Source organism: Lepisosteus oculatus, unplaced genomic scaffold, assembly GCF_040954835.1.
Source record: "Lepisosteus oculatus isolate fLepOcu1 unplaced genomic scaffold, fLepOcu1.hap2 HAP2_SCAFFOLD_64, whole genome shotgun sequence".
In the NCBI taxonomy this organism is placed as follows: Eukaryota; Metazoa; Chordata; class Actinopteri; order Semionotiformes; family Lepisosteidae; genus Lepisosteus; species Lepisosteus oculatus.
Genome location: NW_027168193.1, coordinates 13,044 through 28,236, shown reverse-complemented (window position 1 = coordinate 28,236; position 15,193 = coordinate 13,044). Strand labels below are relative to the sequence as shown.

The 15,193-nt window shown below is 47.9% G+C and overlaps 8 non-coding genes across 8 annotated transcripts; 4 read left to right on the top strand and 4 right to left on the bottom strand.

The window, feature by feature from the left end:
- The first annotated feature begins 680 nt into the window (after nucleotides 1–680).
- Nucleotides 681–752, top strand: trnag-ucc (transfer RNA glycine (anticodon UCC)). Its single transcript has one exon. It is a non-coding gene; the product is annotated as a tRNA-Gly (tRNA).
- Nucleotides 753–1,586: 834 nt separating this feature from the next.
- Nucleotides 1,587–1,728, bottom strand: LOC138232853 (U4 spliceosomal RNA). Its single transcript, XR_011187295.1, has one exon. It is a non-coding gene; the product is annotated as a U4 spliceosomal RNA (small nuclear RNA).
- Nucleotides 1,729–3,023: 1,295 nt separating this feature from the next.
- Nucleotides 3,024–3,142, top strand: LOC138232831 (5S ribosomal RNA). The gene has a single exon (XR_011187279.1). It is a non-coding gene; the product is annotated as a 5S ribosomal RNA (ribosomal RNA).
- A 6,021-nt stretch (nucleotides 3,143–9,163) lies between these two features.
- On the top strand, nucleotides 9,164–9,280 carry LOC138232910 (U5 spliceosomal RNA). Its single transcript, XR_011187352.1, has one exon. It is a non-coding gene; the product is annotated as a U5 spliceosomal RNA (small nuclear RNA).
- A 489-nt stretch (nucleotides 9,281–9,769) lies between these two features.
- Nucleotides 9,770–9,840, bottom strand: trnag-gcc (transfer RNA glycine (anticodon GCC)). The gene has a single exon. It is a non-coding gene; the product is annotated as a tRNA-Gly (tRNA).
- Nucleotides 9,841–10,053: 213 nt separating this feature from the next.
- trnas-aga (transfer RNA serine (anticodon AGA)) lies at nucleotides 10,054–10,135 on the bottom strand. Its single transcript has one exon. It is a non-coding gene; the product is annotated as a tRNA-Ser (tRNA).
- Nucleotides 10,136–11,535: 1,400 nt separating this feature from the next.
- trnas-uga (transfer RNA serine (anticodon UGA)) lies at nucleotides 11,536–11,617 on the bottom strand. The gene has a single exon. It is a non-coding gene; the product is annotated as a tRNA-Ser (tRNA).
- Nucleotides 11,618–14,682: 3,065 nt separating this feature from the next.
- Nucleotides 14,683–14,755, top strand: trnar-acg (transfer RNA arginine (anticodon ACG)). Its single transcript has one exon. It is a non-coding gene; the product is annotated as a tRNA-Arg (tRNA).
- Nucleotides 14,756–15,193: the final 438 nt, after the last annotated feature.

The window sequence follows — 15,193 nt, the reverse complement described above, 5'->3', positions numbered from 1 at the left end:
AACTTGTGTTGAGGTACAATTGAATTCTCGAGACGCAATGTAGAACATGGGGTTTACTTATCCACTGTGTATGGATTTGGAATTTCCCGGCACGAACATCAAACCAGCTGACAGGCTCTGTTGCAGCCTCTGTTCCAGCGGTTGTCCAATGGGCGTTGTCCCGGCATCCTCTGGCTACCGGCCAACCAGTCAAGGTGCAGCTCGGAGTAGGACGGGCGGAGGAATCTGACTGCGGCGCGCAGGGCAGTCGTTGCTCTGAGGGGATCTACCAGCAGTCCGGCTGGCTGGTAGAAAGTCTCTATGCACAGAGTGTGACCGCGAGTCCTCACCAGTCACTCTTGTGCCTGGGAAGAAGCTGGTTCGTTCCCGGTCCAGCACTGCTTCTGAATAAGCTATTCAGGTTGTCGACGAGGGACCAGCCGTAGGGTCCAACTGTCCAACACAAACACAATCTGTAGCGTTTAGCGTGACATAGTCTTGCAGGCATCGTGCTGTCTCACTGCAATACTATACCGCTGGAGGAAACAGTCCATCTGGCCATGAAACTAATTTGAACGTCTAGCTACAGCAACTAACAATATCATGATTTATTCAGGATTTGTGGAATCAACACGTCCCGGAGACAGCTTCCGAAATCGTGAGCATTCTCTGGTGGTGTCCTGCAGGGCTTTTGCGGGTGTGCGTTGGTGGTATAGTGGTGAGCATAGCTGCCTTCCAAGCAGTTGACCCGGGTTTGATTCCCGGCCAACGCAGTGGCGATTGGTTTTAAATGCTGTCATGAGCCTTGGATTGTGACTAGCAAAGCGAAGCCATTTTGAAAGAGCTAAAGCACTGCAAAACGGAATTGAAGGAGAATCTTACAGGGGATTCTGAGCGGTGTCTGCATACACGCAGTCCGATACGGGTGCTGAAAGCTTGAGCTACTCTCAATGTCATGCTGCCTTTCCCCGGAGTAAATCTGTTACATTGAAAGAATGCTTCTGGTAGGTTCAAAAAGGGACCCTTGTTAATTGGAGAAATCAATGATTTCGAATGAATTCTGTATGCGTTAAAAGACAGCTATACACAGAAAACATGCAGGACACTGCTCATGATGTCTCAGTGCGTTTTTCCAAGCCATCTGACAAAGCCCGCCCACTGAAAACTGCAGCACATCGTGTAAAGACGTTCAACTTTGTAACTACTGCACGCACAGGAAGCAGAATAAATTCCTCTTTTCAAACTGTCAAAGGTTTGCTTTGCGAACGCTGCAGGACATCGCACAATCTCTTTTGAATGGGGACAAACCATTTCTTATGGGGCGCAGTAAGTACAGACGTTTAAAAAGCTCCACTCATGCCGACGATGCAGCATGAAGAAGCGCAACCTAACGTTTGACAGACAAAAGCCAGGCGCCGCTACAAGCAATATGAAATCAAACTGACAGCACACGGCGTTTCGCGCTGACTCAAAAGTGATCTCGACAGACGCTGTTCTCTGCATAACGCTGAAAGAGCTAAAGAGCGTTTCTGTTGAGACGTAACAAGCTCGTTTCTTTCTATCATGATGTCACCATGACCAAATCTGTCTTTAAACACCTTGCTCAGTCTCTGACGAGACTGTCAAAAATTGCTTTCGCCGATTGTATTGCAAACCGGCGGAAGCGGGGTATTGGGAAAAGTTTTCAACTAGCAATAATCGCGCCTCGGCTAAACCTCACAGGCTACGATACTGCCACTGCGCAAAGCTGACGGTTGCCAGGCAACCGCGGGGATCCTATGGAAATCGTTATCGATCGTCTCATGGCATGTCGTTGCGGTAACCCTTCATATTTGTCGTCTTCTTCTTCTTCTAGCTTGAGGTTTTGAAGAATTTCATGACAGACAAGGGCTCCGTTGGGAACAAAAGGCGTTGTGAGAAAACCGTTGCTTATTTTCAGCAGCAGAAATACAACCCTTTAAATACAAGATGACAGAACAATGACGAAGGGCATGCCGGGAGGAACTCATGCACTACAGAGGAAAGGGGGCGGGCACGTACAGTTCACATTCAAGCCACAAGTACTCTTCTCGGATGTTACACAAACAAATCCTAACGTCTTGAAAGCATTGCAGCATGTTTGTGTCCCACTTCCCGTGGCTGCAGGACGACTGACACGAACGGACAAACACAATCTGTGGCGTTTAGCGTGACATAGTCTTGCAGGCATCGTGCTGTCTCACTGCAATACTATACCGCTGGAGGAAACAGTCCATCTGGCCATGAAACTCATTTGAACGTCTAGCTACAGCAACTAACAATATCATGATTTATTCAGGATGTGTGGAATCAGCACGTCCCGGAGACAGCTTCCGAAATCGTGAGCATTCTCTGGTGGTAGGGGCGTTCAAGATGGCGCTCAGGTGGGAGGTAAACTTTAGTGGTTGGGGAGTTTTTTTTTGAGTTTTTCATGACCTGAATGTTAATTTTTGCTTTTTTTGACTACAGAAAAATAAGGACTTAACACTAGTTGTTTAAACTTCAGTTATAATTGAAAGAAAAAAAAAACGATTTTTTTTTAGGTTTAAAAAGTCCGATATGAGTAACACTGGGAAAAGAAAAGAGAGTGCTGGGTCTTCGAAGGAGAACTGTAAGATACCTCAATCGTATATGTATAGCACTACAAAAAAATCGATGGCAACTAAAGGGAAAAGTGAAGCAGCTGCAGGGGCAGCAAGAGGGCGGAGGCGCCGCGCGCCCGGCCGACGTGTTGGACCGGTGCGCTTTACGTGCTGAAATAAACACGCGACAGCCCCGAAATGTTTCCAGAGTGCTGTGCACTGAAGACTTGCCTGGTGCTCCTCCGTGCAGATTGTTTGTCCTCCTCCAGTGCGGGACGAGCCAACACAAGGGAGCGCATTCGCCAACATCCAGGCACGCAATGCGATTTGGAAAGCAGCTCCTTTCCAAAGAGTTGCACACGAACGATCCTTCAGTCCCGCTCGGGGGGCACGGAGCCCCCGCCACACACAGCTTCAAGTAGCGAGTCAGGCGCCAGGGCTTTCGCTTACGGCCACACCACCCTGAACACACCTGATCTCGTTTGATCTCGGAAGCTAAGCAGGGTTGGGCCTGGTTAGTACTTGGATGGGAGACCGCCTGGGAATACCAGGTGCTGTAAGCTTTTGCTCTCCCGGCCAGCAGGGGTCGCCGTTGGTGCCGTAGGCTTTGGGAGGAAAACCTGCAGGATGGAAAGGTGATCTATAGCCTCATCTCTAGAGATGTTTTGTTGCTGTGGCATGTGTGTGACCCATATTCAAAAAAAAAACCCGTCTGTTAAACGAATATCGAAGCTGCCTCTAAATCTGCAAATGAAGATGAGTCGATAAACCACTCGTTTTTCGTATAACTAGACATATATTCATTTGTTACCGATTTCATTCATTGAGCACGGATACAATAGAGGTACAGCCATTCACTGTTTGACATGTCTGCACTGGTACAGAACTGAGCAATCAGAAAACGGGTGAAACTGTCTTTAGACTCAGCATACAGTACCGAGGCCCCCCATGACCAAATAAAGGCTAACCTCGATAATCAGCCTAAAGAACGCAAACTACAGCAAAACGACTGACTTTGAAAAGGGAATGAACGTCCGGAAGGAGTAGTGGAACTAGCTTGAGATGCTTCTCCGGACCCCTAACTAAAAGCCAGCGAGAACCAGCAGCGGCGTCCACTCCTGTCGAACCGGGATCCTTCCGCAGCCACGCAGCTCGTGGTGTCCTAACGCAGTCCCCCACTACCAGAAATTATGCAGTCGAGATTCCCACATTTGGGGAATTCGCAGGGGTCAGCACAGCCGGAGTGCAATGGCCGAGCCTCGCCCTGGGTGAACCGATTTCGATTTTTAAGAACTTTATTTTCTTTTCACAATAAAATACAGGACATCACAAATCAGAAAGCTTTACATTAATATACATACTTAAAACAGTATATATGATCACATCTCATTACATTTTGACACGGTAACAGTTACATAGTAACAATTTCTTTTTTCTGGTACAAATCACATTCTTTACTTAAACATGATAATGTTTTTCACAGTCTCTTGAGATATTGACCTATGCTCTCTATTTCCCACAGATTTTCTGCTTCCTCCCTCCCTTCTCTCCACAGATCTCTGAGGTAATAGTTCTCTCGGGTGATGAACAGGGCCAGGCTACCTGCTGCCTTGACTGGGACCTCGATGCCTTTGAACAGCCCCATGTTCCTCAGTCTCCACAGGGCGTCTTTCCCACTGTTCACCACGGCCCAGATCCTGTCAAACACGTCAGGAGGAAGTTTGACAGGAGAGATGCCGTATATGATGAAAGCAGCGGTCAGGGTAAATTGGGGCGAGAGAGCCTGCAACCAATCTTCAAACTGTGCCCAGAAGGCCTTAGCAAAAAAACAGGACCACAGGAGATGGGTCACAGTCTCCTCCTCACCGCAGCCCACCCTAACGCAGCGAGGGCTGGGGGTGAGGCCCCTACGGTACAAGAAAGTTCGTACCGGTAAGCACTGGTGGACGACACTCCAGGCTAAATCTCTGTGAATGTTGCACAGAAACTTAGAGGATGTGTGTTTCCACACCTTCCTTGTTTGGGCTGATGTTAAAATGCCCACAGGGGTCTGCCTATTATTCTGGGGTGCAACGAAATCTTCCAGTTTTTGGACGCTGACATCTCGGAGGGGAATATGGCCAATTGGGTGAGATCTTAGAATACTTTTAACTGTCCCATAAATTGCAGGGCATGTGTCAGAGAGTGGGACATCCAGCTTGGGTCTGACACCCCACACTCTGAACACCTCCCTACCTACCCAGAGCCTGGAAAAATAAGTCCAGGTACGCGCTGCAGGTGCTGTTGCAAAGCCTCTCAGCACAGAGGCCAGGAAAATGCACAGCAGCTTCGTAGCAATATCTGGGACAGACTTCCCCCCTGAGGGTAGCGGCCTGTACATTATTTCCCTTCTGAGTCTTTCCTGCTTTCCACCCCATAGAAATTGAAACATCAATCTCCTCAGCACCGCCGCAACACGGTGTGGGATTGGGAAGGTAGAAGCCAGAAAAATCAAGACAGGCAAGAGCTCGGCTTTGATGACCAGCAGCTTCCCTGTCATGGTGAGGTCTCGGTCCTTCCATTGTATCAGTTTTTTGTTTAAGATTGGCAATTTGTTCTGCCAATTTACTGTTCCCATCTCTTCTCCAAAATACACCCCCAGGACCTTAATTCTCTTCTCTTGCAGCCTGAGATCATGTCCTTCTTTTGGCTCCCTCCAGTTCTGATAAAAAATCTCACTCTTAGATTTGTTAATTTTTGCAGAGGAAGCCAAGGAGAAACGATCACAGCACTGCAGAGCTCTGCTAATTGAGGCATTGTCAGAGAGGAGCAGGGTGACGTCATCCATGTATAGAGATGTCTTTACCTCTCCTCCCCCACTTCCAGGCACTGGTATCCCATTAATGGCCTGATCCTGGCGCAAGGCACAGGCTAAGGGCTCCATAGCCAAAACGAATAACAAGGGGGATAATGGGCAGCCCTGCCTCACCCCTGAACAGACTTCAAAGGGGCGTGATCTATTGCCATTAACCATTACTCTGCTGTTGCTACCTGTGTACAGCAGGTTAATCCACTTTCTCATGATGGGGCCAAACTTCATGTGCTCAAGTACCGATGTTAAGTACTGCCGGTTTAGACGGTCAAAGGCCTTTTCTAGGTCTACACCTAAAATGCACAGAGGGAGGGAGCGATCCTCTGAGTACAGACAGACATCCCTCAACAAGGCCAGGTTGTCGCTCATCAGGCGTCCTGCTATCCCACAAGTCTGTTCTTTCCCTACCAGTGAGGCCACTACATTTTGTAGGCGCAGGAAAAGGGCTTTGGACAGGATCTTAGTGTCCACGCCTAACAGGCTGAGGGGTCTCCAGTTCTTTATGTCATTCTTTGCTCCTTTCTTAAACAAGAGAGAGATAGTGCCTTCTCTTAAGGAGTCAGGCAGCAATTCTGTCTTATAGCTTTCCTCGAATAGGAGCAGTAGCGGATCCTGAAGCAGATCCCAAAAGGTGCAATAAAATTCTTTAGGGAGCCCGTCAGCACCCGGAGTTTTCCCCTTCTGTAAGCTCTCCATAGCCTGTCTCAGCTCTTCTACTGTCAAATCCCTCTCAAGTACTTCCCTATCTTCTTCACTCAAAACGTTTTCTAGCTTTGAGGTAAAAAAATGAATTTCTTCATCCTTTACCTCTGTAGAGCTGTACAGTCTTGAGTAGAAGGCCTCGGTGCAGGAGAGGATAGCACTCGGCTCTGTTCTCTCTTGTCCCTCCTCATCAACTACACTTTCCATGACAGACTTGGAGCCTACCACTTTCCTGAAAAAGAGGCGAGTACACTTCTCATTTTCTTCCAAGAACTGCACTCTGCTTCTTAACAGCACTCCTCGACTACTTTCTTCGGCTGTGCTCCGGATGTCCTTTTTTAAAAGGGTGATATCCTCGAGCACATCGAAGCCACTGTGCAGCATCGTGTAGAGACGCTGCAGCTGCCTCTGTTTCCTGGCTAGCACTCCTCTCCGTCTGGCAGCAGCCTTCCTTCCCTCAGCCATGAAAAAGACCTTTGTCCTCATCTTCACCTCCTCCCACCACTCTCCTACTGACCCGTACAGACACTGCAAGGACAGCCACTGTGATAGTTTCTCCTTGTAGCGGGATACTACCCCCTCGTTCTCTAGCAGCTTTGTGTTGAGTTTCCAGAGACCTGGGCCAAAGACAGTCCCGCCCTGGAGTTCCACTCTACACCCTAAAGCCTGATGATCTGAGAAGAAGACAGGCTGAAGAGTGACCCCAACAACTTTCACTCTCTCTGAGACAAAGCAAGAGTCAATTCTGGAGCTGCTATTCCTCCCTGACCATGTATATCCTGCTGTTGTGGGATATATACATCTATATGTGTCTGAGAGTTTAAAGTCTTGAACTAAGTTTTGCAGGGCCAGTGAGCTGGAATCCAATTTTATCGGAGAGCTAGACTGCCTGTCTGTGTGCTCTAAGATACAATTAAAATCCCCTCCCACTATCACGTCTGTGCTACTTAACAATAGGGGAGAGAGTGCCTTGAGTAGCTCCACCCTTCCTCCCACGTCAGTAGGACAATACACATTGATTAGCCGCAGGTTAACGGTCCCCCATTCCACATCCACACACAGCAACCTGCCATCTATGACCCTCTGAATACTTTTCAATTTGAAAGCCCATCCTTTGAAAAGAATGGCCACGCCAGAGGCTCTGTTGTTATTGTCCCCTGACCAAACAGAAGGCCCTTTATCCCACCTATCTTCAAAGCTTTTATACCTCTCTTGATAGGCTAAAGCACACTCCTGCAACATCAACACATCTCCCTCTCTCTGCTGGAGGTAATCAAAGACAGACTGGCATTTCACTCTGTCATTGATACCTCTGGTGTTAAGAGAAATTATGTTTAGAGCCATATTACATAAGAAAGTGGAACCAGTCTTTACAAAACACATTTCTCTTCGGTCTCACCTGTTACCTTCTTCTTTTTCTTTTTCTTCTTACCAATTTCCTGCCAGCCATCCTCTGAATGAGCCTTCATCAGGGTGGCAGCAGTAAAAGCATTCACGGAGTCCATTTCAAGGAAGGGGGTAGAGGGAGGGGTGGAGGGGTTCCAGCTGTCCCCATCGCCATGCTCTCCTTCCTCCTCGCTCGGGGAGAAAACAGAGTCATTTTTCCTTTTCCTCAAGTCCAGCTCCTGGGAGCACTGAGGGGAAAGGGGTGCAGCCGATGCACCAGTCTCCTCTTCCCCCTCACCCACCAGCTGTTGCAGATCCTCCGTGACGGACTGGATGGAGGAGAGGAGGGCATCTGTAGCACTTGCAGAGTCTGAGAAAAGCAGCTCCGCTGAATCCTGGGTATCGTCGCTGGACCCGCTCCACCGGTGGGGGCCCCACACTGGCCCTCGTTCTGAGGAGCAGGAGTGGGGGAGGGGTCCTCGCTGTTCTCGGGGGTTTTCAAACCCTCGTGCTTGTCTGGTGCAGTCTGCGGTTGTGGGAGCGTAGTGGATTTCTCTTCCACCGGCCCCGGAGCCACAGCAGGACTGATCCTGGCTGGAGGCTGAGACTCTTTGTCCAACAAGGGTTCTTTGTTTGACTTGTTGTTTGCTTTGGCTTTTTGGGCCGGTTTGGCTGAAACAAGCACTGCCTCATCCTTTCTCATTTTGAGTTTATTGGCGTAGGCGTGAGGGCAGTTCTTAAAAACGTGTCCTTCCGAGCCACATAAATTGCACTTTGGCAGCATTGAACAGTCAGAGGCTAAATGTCCCTGTTTGCCACAGGTCTTGCAGCATTTCACAGTGCAGGACGATGCCAGGTGTCCCACAGCACCACAGCGCCGACACACCTTTGGTTGTCCCACATAAAAAACATAGCCATTGCAGGCGCCCAGCCGGATTGTAGAGGGCAGGTGCCTTAAGCCTCCATTTACATTGTCCGGTAGCAAGCGAACCTCAAATTTTCTTGCTCCTGTTTTTATACCGTCAACATCTCTAACCTCAGTTCCATGGTGGACGGTGCAGTACTGCTTAAGCCAGGTGTGAATGTCCTCCGTCTTTGCCATTTCCGAGAACATAACAACATGCACCGTTTTCCTCTCTCTCTGTGTCAGAGGCTGCAAGTTGATCTTCTCAAGGGCAGGAACTTTCCCTCTTTTTGCCTCAAACACATCCACACATTGTTCAAACAGAGAATAGGTAGCAAAAACAACCTCAAATGCTTTCTGACCTGGGAGAGCGAAGATGAAATCCAAGTGCCGAGGTTCAAAGCCAAGTTCCTTCTGTAACACTTTTCTGCTGAACTGCATACGATCCATGAAGAGGTCATCCAAAAGCTCAAAACGTACAGCATTCTTGCGGGATCCAAAGGTTGCCATCTCAAACTGCAAAACAAACACTGCTTCCACAAAACAAGAAAACAATCCAACTACTCCAACTACAGGCTGATCAAGGTATCTCCCCTGCCAGGTAAGCCGAGAGCTGCAGGCGATGAGCCCGGAGCTGAACGGGCCCCACTGGCTCGTTTGTAAGGCCAGGTGCATTGCCAACCACGACCGGCAGGGCAGAGGCCTTGAAGGCGGCCTGGGCTCCTGCAGCTGTCCAGCCACGCACTCTGGTTTCTCTTCATCTCGTACAAATCTTTTGCCTTTTACTAAAGATTTCCATGGAGAGGAGCATGAATGAGTTCCATACAATTTTTGTGCTTCCCTGCCTTCGGGTGGGGCGCAGCTGGGCTGGTCAAAGAGAGAAAACAAAACCGCTCACAATCGCTCTTACAATGCAGTAAGTAGCACAGGCTACTTAAACACATGAATGCAAAACAGCATTTTTCAGCTGATTCAAAATGTACCTAAAGGAGAAGCATTATTGAAGACCATCAATTACCAAGAGCTTTTGTCAAAGGTTTTGGTGGTCATTTTGAATGACCACAGAGCGCTGTGACCTCGTTTTTACATCTCATCCAAAAGACAGCGCCATTTTACAACACAGCATCTCCGTCACTATACTGGGGCATTGGGACCCGCACAGACCTCAGGGTGAGCGCCCCCACCGCCGGCACCATTAACACCGCTTCCAGCTGGAAGCTTTGTTTTTCCCTGTAGCTCACCCTCATCCGGGTACTGACCTGGCTCACACCTGCTTAGCTTCAGTGGGTTTTCAGTTGCGAGTTGCAAGGGGATGCAAGTGATGGAGCCGCTCGCTGCAAAAGCCACTGCATTGGCCGGGAATCGAACCCGAGCCTCCCGCGTGGCAGGCGAGAATTCTACCACTGAACCACCAATGCTCAGTGCCTGGGCCTTCAAAAAAGACGCTTTTTTGGTGCTCTGTGCAAAACGCATCGACATCTGCTTCCAGCTGCAAAATGCCATTCGCGGACGCTGAAGAACTTATTTCCAAGGCAGCGGGTACAAGCGATTGGGCGTTTTAAAACCACCAGGAACAGCAAAGAGGCGCGCTTCTTTGCTTGTGCCGAAACACACCGACTGGAGGCGGACAACGTAGTCGGCAGGATTGGAACCTGCGCGGGGAGACCCCAATGGATTTCTAGTCCATCGCCTTAACCACTCGGCCACGACTACAGCAAGCCCCACCGCCGCTGCGTTCTTGCTACAATCTTACCTGGATCGCGAGGCGCCAGCGGAAGCCTATTTCAAAGTCGTTCTCCGTTTCAAAAAAACATTTCCAAAATACAAGCCTTGCAGACAGAAACGCCTCAGAGGATTTAAGGGTGGCTTCATGTCGGAATGATAAAGTCTCCCCGTCCGGACATGAAAATGCCACTTTGTTACACACAAAAAAAGAATCAACAACAGAGAAATGCCCACAAGCATTTGAAAAGCCGCACCACGTCGCACTTGAAATAGCTCTTATATTAGTGGTAGACGCAGGAATCGCCTTTTTATTTACGCTCTTACCAACGCGATGGAAAGCAAAACAAAGCAAAGCAGAGCAAAACAAAACAAACAAACGAAAACCCTCACGTCCTGCACTTGCATATAACGCCGTTACGTGCCCAAGCGGTATTGTACGTCATCCTAGCACTGCACCCCGGGTCGTACGGTATATAGGAATGAGCACACGCCACGAATCGTCTCGAATCACTCCCTACAGCTGTAAGGCGCCTTGAAGCGTGCACCCCCAACATTCTTCTTTGCGCATCTGTGAAAGGTCAACTCTTGAGCAAACTCTGAACCAGCTCTAAGGAAACTAATCCGATTAGACGTTACTTTGACTCATCTTTTTACGCTCAGTGCTGGATTGCTCAAACTCCAGCTAGGGTTAGGGTTAGCATTCCCACGCTACTTAGACACTTTGTTTACGCTCAGTGCTGGATTTTGGGAACTTCAGGACGAGTGGGAATTTTCTCCTATCTGTCCATTCTGTTTTGTTTTGGAGACTCTTGGCTGCCTATGTTGTTCAGTGCAGCGTGAAGGAAACATTTTCCAAAACTGTGTCAGCTCAAAAGTTGTAAGAAAACCTCTCCAGCTGCTTTAACTCTCTTCATTTTTGTCATTTAATGTGACACTCGATGTATAACTGGAGCCTCACATATGCAAATGGTGAGGCTCCAGTTCGACACCCAGTTCGACACCACTTTACAGTATATGACAAAAGCATGGCAGACTGTGCCGGACCAGCTGGTAACTTCCGCTTATTTTGACCATATTAAACATTGGAATTCTTCCCACTTGCATTTGTGACACTTGATTTTGGCTCCACCTAAGACACTCTTAAATCTTCAAACACTTTTCTCTTCTCCCGCAACACACTTGTCTGTCGGCACTATGTGGCAGCGTTGCATGACAACCCATCTCACCACGGAAAGGAACCTAACAGCTTTGGTAAGAGAGTAGAATTACCTGAAGAACTGCTTTCCATGGAAGCAGGACCAAGCGATGTAGCATTTTTATAGTACCAGGAAAGGAGAAGCGGCACTTCGCCTTTGCCGCATAGGCACAAGGTGACGTGCAGCAGACGCCGTAGTCGGCAGGATTCGAACCTGAGCGGGGAGTCCCCAATGGATTTCAAGTCCATCGCCTTAACTACTCGGCCACGACTACAGCGAGCTCGCCGCCGCCCCATTCCTCCTATAATCTAACACGGAGTGCGAGGTGGCTGCGGAAACTTTTTTAAAGTCGCTCTACATTAAAAAAAAAATACCTTTCACAAGATACATGCCGGCAGACAGACACGCCTCAGAGGGTTTAAGGGTTTAAGACGTTCAAATGATAAAGTCTCCCCGTCCGGATGTCAAAATGCAACTTTGGCAGACAGAAAAAACATCAACAAACCACAAATGTGGACAAGGATTTTACAAGCTGCACCACACTACACTTTCAAAAACATTTACATTCGTGTTAGATGCAGGAATTGTCTTTGTTTTGCGTGCTTACGAACGCCATAGAAAACGAAACAAAACAAAAGCCCTCAGCTCCTGCACTTGATTATAATGCCGTTACGTGTCGAAGCAGGAATTTACGTCATCTTACCACTACAACATGGGGAATAGAGGGAAATGAACACACGCTACGAATCGTCTCAATCACTCCCTAGAGTCGTAAGGCACATTGAAGGGTGCACCCCCATCATTAATCGTTGGGCCTCTGTAAAAGGAAAGCTGTTGAGCAGTCTTTGAAACAGCTCGGATGAAACACTTGATTGCTTCCATGTGCATCTGGAGCCCACTTCTTATTTTCACTTCACGCCGCCCAAAGCATTTCTAAAACAGGAGATTCGCGTTTGGGAATGCGCCCTGCCCTACAAATAAAACAGGTCTACGGGTCTGAAACCTGCTCCACGGAAAACAGTTCTGTTGCGCTTTTGATCCAAGGGAGATTCTCTGTTCTTACTTTTTGATGACATAACACCCAAAGGGGCTTCTTTGGAGCTGGATTCCAACCAGCATCCTAAAGTTTCTTGGCGGTATCCTTTACAGTCCTCTGTTCGGTCGACAAGGAACAGAAGGGGGCAGCTTTCCTCACACATACAGTGCAATGTACTGTAGTGTTCCCCTTCATTGAATTCGCAGTTCTGCATCAGACCTCAAACTCGTTTCCTTAGCTTGGATTTAAGCCACGAAGCAGGCTTCTACTGTATAAACGTCTAGAGGAATCACAAACTATTTGAGAGGCCATCATCCCATTGGGAACTGACAAAGTCTATCCCTAAACACCTAGCGCAGTCTCTCGAGAGACTGTCAAAAATCGCTTTCTCCGTTTGTGCTGCAAGTAAGTGAAAACGCGGTCTCAACCCAGAGCCACTTGGCAGCAGCGGCACGTAAATACTGTTACTGCCACTGCTCGATACCAACGTTAGCCTACTATACCATGTTCAGCCACCGCTAGAAAATGTAAGGCTCTAGTACTGGAGCAAACAAAAGGAGGGCCAACGTCGAACAGGCACCCGTGTCAGACATAGAGAGCGACGAGGATGGGATTCAAACCAATGCATGCAGAGCACAATGAATTAGTAGTCCATTGCCTTAACCACTCGGCCAACTCGTCAACGAAACTGGGCTGTCCAGACATGGGTTGGCGCGCTCCAGATGATCTTTTTCTTTTTTTTCCCTCGTACTCGAGGGTCATTTTCCTGTTCCACATGCGATTTCAACATTTTCCTTGGGAGATGTCAAGCCAGCAAGCCACTGCTGTGGTTCAGTGGCCAGTGTGGAGTTCAGTGGCCCTGTTGTACACAGAAAGCACATTGAGCTCCTTGGACTTGAAAAGTTCCAGATAAAAGCCATTTGTCATCCTTTCTCTTGGTGTCGATGTTGCTATTGTATAAAGGTGGCAACTTGCTCAGCGAGCAGGCGGAGCACACACCGAATGCAGATGTGTCTGAGTGGTGTGTCCAAGTGGCTGCAAAAGGACAACTATCCCGGGGCACCGTGGCTTAGTTGGTTAAAGCGCTTGTCTCTTAAACAGGAGATCCTGAGTCCGAATCCCAGTGGTGCCTTCTTTGTTCTGTCTTCTTGAACAGAACTGGTCCTTACAGACAACCGCCTACGGCTAGACTTAATTAAATGCAAGTATTCATTTCCTGTCTTTAACGCGACTTGTTTTTCTTAAAATGGATGCAACTTGCAAAACATGAAATACAAACATTGCTAATCAGCGCTAGCGGCTGGCAAAAAAAAAGAAGTCAGCAATGTTTTTTTTCTTTAACCTTAACCCTGCTAATGGAGAAGAGTTAAACGACCGAGTCTATGCAGATTAAACGGTGCTCATGTCGGGTTCTTAGCTGAAAGGGTGGTAAATCACGCTCACCCCAGTCCTTAATCTTTTAAAAGGATACAAAATTGAACCTAGTCGCCACATCACATACATCCTGTTCAACGATAAAAAGGTGACATCTATCCTCGATCCAGAGTAAATCCCACATTGAGGGCATATTGTTTTCCACTTTACCATGAGTCGGGCTCAGCTGCACAGAGGCGAGAGCAGAGCAATGAGGTCACGGGGACAGGGGAGTCACACGCTGGCGGTTTGAACACGCGGAAGAAAACTGAGGGATCCACAGTATGTGGACCCTCCGTGCGCCATCAGTCCGCACTCCGGACTCTGAATCCTACCATCCAAGTTAAGATCTCGGCGGAACCTGAGGCGCAGTTCCTTCTTAAAACGTAATCTGGTGAGCATTTCTAGAATCGTACTTGTATAGATGCAGCCTTTAATGTGTTGCTAGGTTAAAATTGATGACTTCTTGAACTTCAGTAGGCAACTTCCCTCTTGATTTCGGATTTAATTTCTTTATTACAGGGGCGCTTTTATGAACACAGAGTCATGTTCAGGTACTTTGCTTGATGGAGGAAGCATATTTCGGACTCTGTGATCTGCTCACCTGGAAAGGTCTGCTGTACTACTACAAGAGAGAAGTAGAGTCTGGAAGAATGGACAATTTTATGATGCTTTGGAAGATAATGTTTTTTTTTTCTTTGAAATCGAAATGAATCAGAATATCAGTGCAAAAGACAAACTCTTGGTTTGGTTTAAAGAGATATGGTTTTAACACAGACAAAATGTAGAAAACAGGTGTTTCTCACTTTTGGAAAAGAATGGACCGGGGGTAATATTTTACTAGTTGCAGTGCTGATCTCACTGGGTTACAGTCCTGCAGTGTCACACCAGGGCCAGTGGCGCAATGGATAACGTGTCTGACTACGGATCAGGAGATTGCAGGTTCGACTCCTGCCTGGCTCGGGTCGTTTTTAAACGCATCGGGCTACTCCCTAAGTAGTCTGTGCTACTTACTGCATTGTAATCGTACCCAGTAAGAGATTTCCTTCATGTAAATGAACTGCACCTGACAGCTTTAGAAAAACACCTGGGCTCAGTACGGTGCTGAGAGCTCAGCGTTGCTGTTCTAATTAGCACGCACTGCATCGGCTATGAGCCCGAACCTTTCAATTATTCCGATCAGTAAGTCAACACGTAGTCCACATGAACGGTAGAAATATTCTCTTGTCTGTCTCTTGTTTGTATAGAACTGAATGTCCCTGACAATGTACTGTTAGTTTTAATTGAAGAACGGCATTTGTGTTCAAATATACCAGACAAGTTTATGTAACTGCTCATGCGACACTCAGTTGTAATTAGTCAAGAAATAAAGTCGAACAACAGCTGCGGGTTTGATTCTGA